This window comes from Heloderma suspectum, chromosome 3, assembly GCF_057233095.1.
Source record: "Heloderma suspectum isolate Gila_16-S chromosome 3, 16-S_ref, whole genome shotgun sequence".
Taxonomy (NCBI): Eukaryota; Metazoa; Chordata; class Lepidosauria; order Squamata; family Helodermatidae; genus Heloderma; species Heloderma suspectum.
In genome coordinates this window covers 194299465-194311700 of record NC_139460.1, presented here as the reverse complement: position 1 = coordinate 194311700, position 12236 = coordinate 194299465, and the positions used below count along the sequence as shown (strand labels likewise).

The window sequence follows — 12236 nt, the reverse complement described above, 5'->3', positions numbered from 1 at the left end:
CCTGATAACCACTTCTGCTTTGTTTCTGGTTTACAAAATGAACAAGAATGCCCTATTCCTGGGTTGTTTGCTGCAACGTCTGAACCTGGCACTCTGGGTTGTTGATGGAGAAACAAACAAAGCAGAAGCAGTGAATGGTTGTGAGGAAGCATGCATGCTCGCTCCTATGCAGTCCCAACAACCCATGGGTTGTTGTTACATGCAAACCAGGTCAATATCAAGAGGACAGAGAGAGAGAGTGACTGAGAGGTACAGCCCGCAGTTTCAAGTAGATCTTAGGTAGAAATGAATTCGATATTGTGTCAAGATCACATGCTACTTTCCACCCAGGGAGAGTAGGACAAAGAAAGGAGTAGGCCTCTCTGATGCTGGGTAGACATATACTTGTACAATCAGGACCTATCATTCTCATGGCATTAACTGAGCCTATAAAAACAATAAAAATGTGCTCTTCAGAAACTCAACTATTTAAAATAAAACACACTTGTAACAAAGGAGGAAAACACATTTCTTTGATTTTATTCATTTATTTTGAACCTCCTCAAAGTAGAATCATTACAATTAAGAGCACTGCCTTTATGTGGCCTGTGGCCCTGTCCACCCAACTCACAGCTGTGATTAGATCAGCAGAACCACCAGAATCCAAAAATAGCTTCAGCTCATACATACTACATGCACACTATGTGTATTATTTATTTCCAAGTTGTTCCAACATTCCCTTAAAACAGAAAGCCAGAGACAAACAGTAAGACGTTACTATTTAGTGACATTATTTTTCATTAATTTAGCACCAACCTTTATTTTCAGTCATACCCTACTCCAAAGAGCTTACCACTCAAGAAATAAATGTTTTTTGGTCACTTCTGCTTCAGAGCAAAAGCTCCTTCATGAATTAAAGAGGGCATTCATTAGTGTGCAATTATCTGTGTCCAACACTGGCTTGCCATAAAACAATGATACAGAACAGAATGGGAAATAAAGATATGTGATAACCCATAAATGTTAATGAAATGTTCCTATTCTGTATTAACTAGTCAGCACAATTGCATGGCTCTTATTAATCCAAACTGCCCTCCAGTATCCACTTTTCCTAATTAACTACAAAGAATCACAACATGAATGATATTGAGATTGATGAATGGATGAAGAGTTTGTTGCTGTTGTAATTTGAAAACCAAGAGCTAAACATTTGCAGGGGAAGCTGATGTCTAGAAGTAATTCCAATATCACATTAACACTCTCCCACTTAGGTTACCAACGGATCCTCATTTACCACTATAGCATTCACACTTCCTGCGTGTTTGTTCAGCATCAGATTTGATTTGTTAGTCTTTAAGGTACCAGAAAACACTCCGTTGTTATCTGATTTAGTTTTCAGAAGATCTAGGAGCTGTCCTGAGCATCCCAGTGGAAGCAACATGAAAGGGACAGTATGTCTGATCCTTAGTTTCAGGCTTGCTTCTTCTGTCTTCTTGGATAGAAATAGTTGAGGAAAATATCCTTTTTCAAATGCTGCATCCTTTACGCTTCCTTATTCTCAACAAGCGAGTATGGCAATAGCTACATTATTCATAACATAGATACACTACATGCAAACCAGAGGATAAAGAGCACGTTGCAGTACAAAAGTGGCATAGTTAAGGTGAGCAGCAGAGCAAAATCAGAGGAACAAAGCCAACCTATAAAATCAACCTTGCAATGAATCAACAAGAAGTTACTAGCCCACCGCTTATGCATGTTTCTGTTAGGTCATTTGTGGCCTAACAAAAATTAAAAAGAGCCAACTTTTGTAAAGACTGCTTCCCTGCCTGGTTGCCAGGAGATAATTCTTATTCACTACAGGAGATCAGGCAAGTGGCTATCTATAAATGTACATAATGTGATGTAAATATTTTTACAACTTAAAAAAACCCTCTGCTATTGAAACCAATAGATCTAAATTTAGTTATAACGAAGAAATCATTCAGAAGAAAATTCCTGTTGTGGTATCTTCTGAAAAACCAGGACAAAAATAGTTTCTGTTCTGTGAGTTAGCCTCCAACTTAGTCAATTTCCATCAGCATTGCAACAGTATTGCTGCATTCAACCTTCCTAGTTTATATTGCAAGCTTTGGCAGAAATGTACTCAGGAATATTTTTCAAAGACAAAGAGTTAAAGGACGGAAGTTAAGGTCACTGCATTCTGTTCCCCCTCCCCTTGCCTTTTCACAACATTGATGCTCTGGAGGAATTAGCAAAACCTCCGATGTTTCATGATAAGAATAAAGCTCAGTCTGGCACACCAAAAGTTTAAGAACAGTCGCAGCTGAGTTTTCAAAATGCAGAGGAATAATATCTTACTTAATAATACTTAAGCACAAACATTGGCCAGACCATGAACCTGCTCCCATTCTATGGTGGTCAACTTGTTACTTTGGGCTTATTTTAGGGATGAAAACATTGTGGCATCATCTTCAGTGTATCTATTTTTAAATATATATATATATTGCCCGTCAGCAATGCTTCGAGGGCAGTTTACAAAAACATGGTAAAATATAAACATATAATAAAAATTACATGTTAAAATATTGTTGTTGTTCAGTCGTTCAGTCATGTCCGACTCTTCGTGACCCCATGTACCATAGCATGCCAGGCCTTCCTGTCCTGCGTTCTCTCCCGAAGCGTGCTCAAGTCCATATTCATTGCATCAGTGATGCTATCTAGCCATCTCATCCTCTGCCATCCCCTTCTCCTTTTGCCTTCAGTCTTTCCCAGCATCAGGGTCTTTTCCAGAGAGTTTTCTCTTCGCATTAGGTGGCCAAAATATTGGAGCTTCAGCTTCAGTATCTGTCCTTCCAATGAGCACTCAGGGTTGATTTCCTTTAGGATGGACTGGTTTGACCTCCTTGCAGTCCAGGGGACTCGTAAGAGTCTTCTCCAGCACCACAGTTCGAAAGCATCAAGTCTTCGGCGCTCAGCCTTCCTTATAGTCCAGCTCTCACAGCCATACATTACTACTGGGAAAACCATAGCTTTGATTAGACGGACCTTTGTCGGCAAGGTGATGTCTCTGCTTCTTACTACGCTGTCTAGGTTTGCCATAGCTTTCCTCCCAAGGAGCAAGCGTCTTTTAATTTCATGGCTACAGTCACCGTCTGCGGTGATCTTGGAGCCCAAGAAAATAAAATCTGTCACTGCTTCCATTTCTTCCCCTTCCATATGCCAGGAAGTGATGGGGTCAGATGCCATGATCTTCGTTTTTTGAATGTTGAGTTTCAAACCAGCTTTTGCACTCTCCTCTTTCACCCTCAACAAGAGGCTCTTGAGATCCTCTTCGCTTTCTGCCATTAGGGTGGTATCATCTGCGTATCTGAGGTTGTTGATAATTCTCCTGGCAATCTTAATTCCGACCTGTGATTCATCCAACCTGGCGTTTCTCATGATGTACTCTGCATATAAGTTAAATAAGCAGGGCGACAATATGCAGCCTTGTTGTACTCTTTTCCCAATTTTGAACTAATTGGTTGTTCCATGTCTGGTTCTTACTGTTGCTTCTTGACCTTCGTACAGGTTTCTCAGGAGACAGGTAAGGTGGTCTGGTACTCCCATCTCTTTAAGAATTTGCCACAGTTTGTTGTGATCCACACAATCAAAGGCTTTAGCGTAGTCAATGAAGCAGAAATAGACGTTTTTCTGGAATTCTCTTGCTTTCTCCATGATCCAGCGAACATTGGCGATTTGATCTCTAGTTCCTCTGCCTCTTCGAAACCCAGCTTGTACTTCCGGTAGTTCTCAGTTCACATACTGCTGAAGCCTAGCTTGTAGGATTTGGAGCATAACCTTGCTGGCATGTGAAATGAGCGCAATTGTGCGGTAGTTTGAACACTCTTTGGCATTGCCCTTCTTTGGAATTGGAATGTAAACTGACCTTTTCCAGTCTTGTGGCCACTGTTGAGTGTTCCAAATTTGTTGGCATATTGAGTGCAGCACTTTAACAGCATCATCTTTTAGGATTTTAAATAGCTCAGCTGGAATACTGTCATCTCCGCTAGCTTTGTTGTTACTAATGCTTCCTAAGGCCCACTTGACTTCACTCTCGAGGATGTCCGGCTCAAGTTCAGTGACTGCACTATCATGGCTATCAGGGACATTCAGATCTTTCCTGTATAGTTCTTCTGTGTATTCTTTCCACCTCTTCTTCATCTCATCTACTTCTGTTAGGTCCCTGCCTTCTTTGTCCTTTATCATGCCCGTCTTTGCACAAAACGTTCCCTTGAGATCTCCCATTTTCTTGAAAAGATCTCTAGTCTTTCCCATTCTATTGTTTTCCTCGATTTCTTTGCATTGTTCATTTAAGAAGGCCTTCTTGTCTCTCCTTGCTATTCTCTGGAACTCTGCATTCAGTTGGAGAGATCTTCCCCTTTCTCCCTTGCTCTTCATTTCCCTTCTTTCCTCAGCTACTTGTAAAGCCTCATCAGACAGCCACTTGGCTTTCTTGCATTTCTTTTTCTTTGGGATGAATTTAGTTGCTGCCTCCTGAACAACGTTATGGACCTCCGTCCATAGTTCCTCAGGCACTCTGTCTATCAGGTCTAATCCCTGAAATCTATTCCTCACCTCCACTGTATATTCATAAGGATTATGATTTAGGTCATACCTGAATGGTTTAGTGGTTTTTCCTACGTTCTTCAATTTAAGCCGAAATTTTGCAATAAGAAGCTCATGATCTGAGCCACAGTCAGCTCTGGGTCTTGTTTTGACTGACTGTATAGAGCTTCTCCATCTTTGGCTGCAAAGGACATAACCAATCTGGTTTCAATATTGACCATCTGGTGATGTCCATGTGTAGAGTCGCCTCTTGTGCTGTTGGAAAAGAGTGTTTGCTATGATCAGCGTGTTCTCTTGGCAAAACTCTATTAGCCTTTGTCCTGCTTCATTTTGTACACCAAGGCCATGCTTGCCTACTATCCCGGTGATTTCTTGACTTCCTACTTTAGCATTCCAATCCCCTATGATGAAGAGGACATCTTTTTTTGGTGTTAGTTCCACAAGGTGTTGTAGGTCTTCATAGAACCAATCAACCTCAGCTTCTTTGGCATCAGTGGTTGGGGCATAGACTTGAATTACTGTGATATTGAATGGTTTGCCTTGGATTCATACTGAGATCATTCTATCATTTTTAAGATTGTACCCCAGGACTGCTTTTCCCACCCTTTTGTTGACTATGAGTGCTACTCCATTTCTTCTAAGGGATTCTTGCCCACAGTAGTAGATATGATGATCACCTGAAGTAAATTCGCCCATGCTTGTCCATTTTAGTTCGCTGATTCCCAAGATGTCAATGTTCATTCTTGCCATCTCATGTTTGACCACCTCCAGCTTACCTTGATTCACTGATCTTACATTCCAGGTTCCTAAACAATATTGTTCTTTACAGCATCGGATTTTCTTTTCACCACCAGACACATCCACAGCTGAGTGTCCTTTTGGCTTTGGCCCAGCCGCTTCACTCTTTCTGGCGCTACTTGGAAATTCCCTCTGCTCTTTCCCAGTAGTATATTGGACATCGTCCGATCTGAGGGGCTCATCTTCCGGCATCATCTCTTTTAGCCTTGTCATACGTTCCATGGGGTTTTCTTGGCAAGAATACTGGAGTGGGTTGCCATTTCCTTCTCCAGTGGACCACATTTTGTCAGAACTCTCCACCATGACCTGTCCGTCTTGGGTGGCCCTGCACGGCATAGCTTATGGCTTCACTGAGTTACGCAAGCCCCTTCGCCACAACAAGGCAGTGATCCATGAAGGGGACATGTTAAAATAACAATACATTAAAACCCATGGGAATATTTATTTGTGTGTATGTGTGTGTGCGACTAGCACCGAAAATATAGTAATATTGGCACCAGGCAAACTTCTTTGGGGAGAGAATTGTACAAATGGAATGCCACAACCAAGGCAGCCTTCTCTCCAGTCACCACTGGTCTTACCTCACGTAGCCAGGGCACCTGGGGGACAGCCTTCAAAAATAACCTCAAAACATTGGCAGATTGATATAAGAATAAGCATTATTTCAGGGACCTGAATCCCACCCTCTACAGGACTTTAAAGGTAAGCACCAGCACTTTAAATTGTACTTTGAAACAGCTGGTGAATTTCTTTAAGCGTTGCAGTAATGGGTTCAAAACAAACAGTCACAGTTATAAACTTAGCAGCTGTATTTGGAACCAACTGTAGTTTCCAAACAGTCTTCAAAGGCAACCCTTTGCAATGGGTTGTAGTAGATAATCCTAGATGTTACCAGGACATGGGTAACTGTCATGTTTGTCAGGACTGGGCCAGGCTGTCAGGCCTGCCAGCCCAACACCTTTCTTTACAGAGCACTATGATGTCACAGTGTACAAAAGGTCATAACATGCATACACTACAAGCAAACCAGAATGAAAAGAGTATGGTTTAATTTGTGTTGGACCTAAATTCAGGCAGAGGTGACCCATTCCCATGAGGCCTCAGATGGTGGATTTTGGGTGCCATAAATGTGGCAGGGAAGAGAGGGATTCAGATAGGTCTGATCCCAGAGTGATAATCTACTGGGAAGTTTTCCTGTGTAGGTCTCACTGAGATAGACAGGAGAAACACAAGAGCCCAGTAGAACTCTTGTGTGGATCCTGTTCATTTCATTGACAGCTGACTGGTGGATTGCACCCTACGTTTACTAATAGAAGAAGTGATATTTAGCCTAAACTGCATTCAGGGAAATATAGTACCCTTGCTTCATTATGCCATGATCATGCTGGCTGCAGACACTAGGAGTTGTAGTCCAACACTTCTAGGGGCCACCAGGTTGGTAAGGCTGATCTAAGCCAATGTCATGCCTGACCCAGACCCAGGCCCGGATCACTCTTCGGATGAAGACCATGTCATTACAGAGACTAAAGAACTTGTGGGACCTCCTGACCCTACTGAAAGCCCAGGCACCTCTTGCATTGTTGCTGAAGCTACACCAGGCCTTTCAACAGTGGTGGACCCTGAGGAACCCCCAAACAGGACTTCAAGGCCTGTCCTCCCCCATGAGATCAGAGGAGGAGGCCAAACATCTGCCCAGCCCTAGAACGTGTGGGCTCCAGAAGGTAGGGGCACAGGCCACCACTCAGAGGCAAAGCATCACCTCAAGTACTGCAGCAACCATGCTACTTTAGAGTAAAGGACTCCTCATGAGTAGGGCCCTTCTCATGAGGAGAACATCTTCTAGAAGCCTCTGATTACTGCAGCTGAGTTCTTGGTGGGGCTCTGGAAGCTCCAGCTCATAAACTTTTAGTTGAGAGCTGCTAGCAACTGGAAAAACACCTTTATCCCAGCTTCCAGTACCTTCAAGCCTTGCTTTCTTGACCTTGCTATTCATTGGAATGATCTTTGGTGCTGCCAACTCCTCATAAGACTCTGCTTTTGGACTGCCCTTTTGCTGGACTGATAAAACTATGCTTTGACCTTTTGCTTGCTGACTTTGCTAAATGGATTTGTCCCTAGTTTGCCATAGTGCTGAACCCCAACCCAGCCATAGCGGCATGGCCAATGGTTTTCAAGCTATGTTTTGGGGACCCCTGGGGTTCCTCAGAAGCCAAGGAGAAAGTTTGTAAAGTCAGACAAGTTTTCCTGAAAGACCGCTTACCCATCACTGCTGATTTCTCTTTTAAATGTATTGGGGGTGTTTTAGGTTGCCCTCTCAATATATGCAGAGGGAGGATTAACAGGTCTGGCTAGTGCATGAACTCAATGTGTACAACAGAGCATGTCCTGGTTTCCTCTGCAATCTGCATGCATTCTACAATGGAAGTGCACCAGTGCTTTGGCAGAGGAGCATACGGGAAGACTGTTCCCTGAAGGCAGAAGTTTGAAAACTACTGATCTAAGCTAGCAACACAATTGAGATACCATCCCTTCAGTCAGGGAGAATTGCTGGAACAAGCAACTGACAGATCTCTTTCAGGTTCATTAGATGGTTAAAGGTTTCTGAGAAGAATGCCACATTAGTGTGCAAATATAATCTTAAAGTAGCAGGCACAGTTTCTTCTTGAACTACATGCACTGCACCACAGTAAAGAAGAAAGCCCATCATGCCTCTCTGACCTTATTTAAGCCACTGTTTTGACCATCCCATTATCAATGTTTCAAAGCCTGAAATTGTGTGGGGACTAAAGTGGAGAGGCCTCCTCATGAAGAAGGACAGAAGAAACACGTTTGCATGATGAAACTGCTTTGTTCCTCTGACAAGAGGATTTTCTAAAACATCTCCAACTTCTCTGAAATGATAGAAGCCCCGAACAAATCAAGAAAATCTGAACAGATATTTTCTAAATTAGGAAACCAACACTCCCATGTTGAATTGTTGGAATCCAAATGGCTGAACCTTGACCTGCAATTGTGGTAACTTATCTAGGGCTGGAGGCTGGCAAGGAATCAGCAAAGGAGGGTTAATTTAACTACTAAAACCAAGAACATTATTGTAATTGATTTCAGTTTGTGTGGTAAATTACAGGGCATTCAGGCTTCCAGTTAAACCACACAGCAGTCAAAATCTAGAATCTATTTTCAGCCCCAACTCAATACACAGAACAACATAGCTGTCCCATGCAGCAGTCTTCTGTTTGTAGCAGTCAATTCAAAGCACTCATCACACAAATTAAAACTGCTCTGCTGGATCTAACTAGTAGTCCATACTGCTCAACATTCTGCCTCTATCCATTTATGCTAGTCACCATCTCATTATCCTATAGCATACTGAAGGAACTGCGCAATGTGAGTCAGGCCTTCCCCTGTGAAGGCATCAGTGGTTGTCAAGGGAGGCACGAACTTGTCTCCAATGGCCTTACCCCCAGTTTTTGTGCGTATCTCCCACTTATGGGCTGGTCTGCGCCCCCGCCCCTGTGTTTAAGATCTCCAAATCAACCGTGTTTCTCTCCCTGCTCCTGCTATAGGGCTCCTTCCAACATTATCTTAGCAGCATGTGAACCACTGCTATGGTTCACCCATGACTCTCCGGAAACTGCAGACGCTCCAGGTTAAAGGAAGGTGCCAATGACATAGCTACTTCCCATGCAAGCATGGGCCCAACTTCCAGGAGAGAACGCTATTGTGGGAATAGCTGTGTCAGGGATTCCTCCCATGTGACCTGGAACATCTGATGCTATAAATGCAATGCGGGGAAGACGCATGGCGCAGCAGATCTCAGTCCATAAATTAGTATCAGAATGGGCCATGAAAGCACCTGCACTTTTGTGAACTATTGTTTGCTTGCTTCTCCTTTAGTCATTTTCTTGGAGCCCTTGAAATATATTTTAAATTGTTTTATTGTGTGCCGTTTGGTTTTAATTTTTGTGAACCGCCCAGAGAGCTTTGGCTATTGGGCGGTATAGAAATGAAATGAATGAATAAATAAATAAATAAAATAAAAATAAATTTAATACATTTTATGCTCTCTCCTTTTTGCAGTGGTTACTACATTTTGGAACCCATTTGTTCTGTAATATGAACCCATTGATTCATCAGAGCTACTACCTGTGAGTTTATTTGCATATTAAACGACAATTAACTAATTTGCACATCCACGATGAGCCTTCTCCCAACATTATAGTGTTGGGAGCCCAGGAGAACAGCTTTTCATTAAGGCACCTAGGAATGAAAGGGAGAACAGCATGGCTAAGTTTGATCAAAATTGGTTTAGACCACAAAAATCACACCACTCTCCAATAAGAGAGGTTACAGAGGTTGAAAAATTAATGTTAGAAAATAATCTTAAACATGTATTAAGTAGTATCTATAAACTGATTATGAATATGGATACCTCTGTAAACACTTAACAAGCAAGATGGAACAGAGAGATTGGTATTGATATTCCAGTTGATATTGGAAATGGTTGTGGCGAAATGTCATATGTTATATAACTAGCATCAGCCTTAAGGAAAGCTTCTATTACTTAGATGGTACTTAACTCCAGCATGTCTTAATCTTATTTACAGAACTGTAAATAATCTTTTCTGGAGATGTAACAGCCAGAACACCTATTTCATATTTTTTGGTCTTGCCTTAAAATTCAGACGTTCTGTCAAGAAATAATAAGAGAACTTGATTTGATCACGGGTTATAGATTACCGCAACAGCCACTAGTATTATTATTTGGTTATGTTAAAGATCTGGTCTGAGCTGATGATATGGAAATAGTTCAATATTTACTATCAGCAGCTCGGTTAACCATGTCCTGTAATTGGAAAAAAGCACAATCCCCAACCTTGGATGAATGGATGATCAAAACATGGGATATAGTGTCTATGGTAAAAATTACGAATTTGATCAGAGTGAGGGAGGGCAGACAGTCATAATGTGCAAGAAAGTGTCAATCCACATTATTTATTAGGGGTATTATGAGGCTGTATAGACTGCACTTTATATCTGACAAGCAGGTAGGGGTTTTTTACTTGTAAAATAGAATATGAATAATTTATCATTTGCTAATTCTTTGTATGATTCAATACTTGTAATCTTTGTAAAAACTTTTGTTTGGGGAAAAAAATCAAACCACTCTTTAATGGAGATGAATAAAGTTTAACTTCCTTAGCTTCCAACCACGATCCATCTATCTCAGTACTGTCTGCACTGACTGGCACTTGCTCTCCAGGGTTTCAGCCAGGAGTCCTACCTAAGATACCAGGGGTTGAACGTGGGACCTTCCACAGTGGCATGTGGCCTGCCACTGAATTATTCATTTATGTTCAATTTATATCCTGCCTTTCTGCCAAAAAAGAGGTGCTCAAGGCAGCTAACAGGAAAATCTGGAATTGAAAACAAAATCTTAATTAAGTTAACGTAACAAATACACTAAACACAATTAAAAACACCATAACAGATAACCAGCACTGGCCAATTAAAAAACCTTTTCAGCAGAAGACCATCTTATATGCCAAAGGCGTGCCTGAATAAAAACACTTTTGCCTGCCAGAGGAAGGAAAACTAAAACAGGGCCAATCTACTGTCCCTTGGAAGGGAGCTCCAGAGCCTGGGAGCAGCCATGAAGAAGACCCTCTCTCACGTCCCCACCAAATGCATTCCTGATGGCAATGGGACCAAGAGAAAGGCCTCCCTCAAAGATCTTAAAATGCAGTCAGGTGCATATGGGAGAAGGTGGTCCTTCAGGTAGCCCAGTCCCAAGCCAGATAGGGCTTTATAGGTCATAACCAGCACTCTGAATTGTGCCCAGAAACAGACGGGTAAACAGCCAGTGAAGCTGTTTTCACAAGAGAATCACGTGCTCTCTGTAACGGTGTCCATTACAGTATTAGAAACCACACAGTATACAGTATAATAAACATACAATATTATAAATCAGTATTGATATTTTCTTTTTTAACATGATAATGATTGTGGTTACAGTAAACCTGATGTTCTCAATTGAAGATTTTTTTATATATATACAGACAATAACAAATCTTTGAACTTTGTTGTTCTCATTTTTTGCCTTGTTGGTTTTAATAAGTGTAAAAGTAATGGTTTCTTGTTTTTTATATGAATGTGAGAAGTATTAATTGTATATAGGTCAAAATTGGTTGTGAAATTGACCTGAGTTCGATCCCAGCGGAAGCTGAGTCCCCAGCTTGCTGGGGGAAAGGTAGTCACGACTGGGGAAGGCAATGGCAAACCACCCCGCTATAGTCTGCCATGAAAACGCCAGCGCACGCGGCGTCCCTCTAGGAGTCAGTAGTGACCCAGTGCTTCCACAGGAGGAACCTTTCCTTTTCCTTTTTGAGATGTTTTTATATGTTCTGGAGTAATATGAAATGATGTATGTATATATTTTTATTATAGACCCTGAAGAAGGAAATCAATATGTCACGATTCCCGTAGCCCCCACTTCACTTCAATGCCCAAACATACACAGATGAGCGGCTTCAGTCTACAGCTTTTAATCCATTACTTCACAGGGTCATACAGATGCAAATTCTCAGAGAAACTCTCCCAGAGAAACTCTCCGTCTACAAGGAGTGCCTTCAGGGGATCCAAATGGAATTTACGAGAGTTGCCCACCATTTGAAGAGGGAGGCGGTCTCGCTAGCCTAACTTAAGGGGGGGAGGTCCTTCTCTTCTCGTGAGGCCTCTAAGAGCAGCTTCTCACACAAGGCCAATCGGGTAGACCATCTAAGTTCCTCCCCTGCCTTCTCTGTCTTTGCTCTGCATCTGCGCCTGGCATCTATTAGGTCAACCTCCTGTTT

The 12236-nt window shown here is 42.0% G+C and overlaps 1 protein-coding gene across 2 annotated transcripts in view; it reads right to left on the bottom strand.

Moving 5' to 3' along the window:
* Positions 1-12236, bottom strand: part of ZMIZ1 (zinc finger MIZ-type containing 1) — a 556702-nt gene that overhangs the window by 209582 nt on the left and 334884 nt on the right. The window lies entirely within an intron of this gene.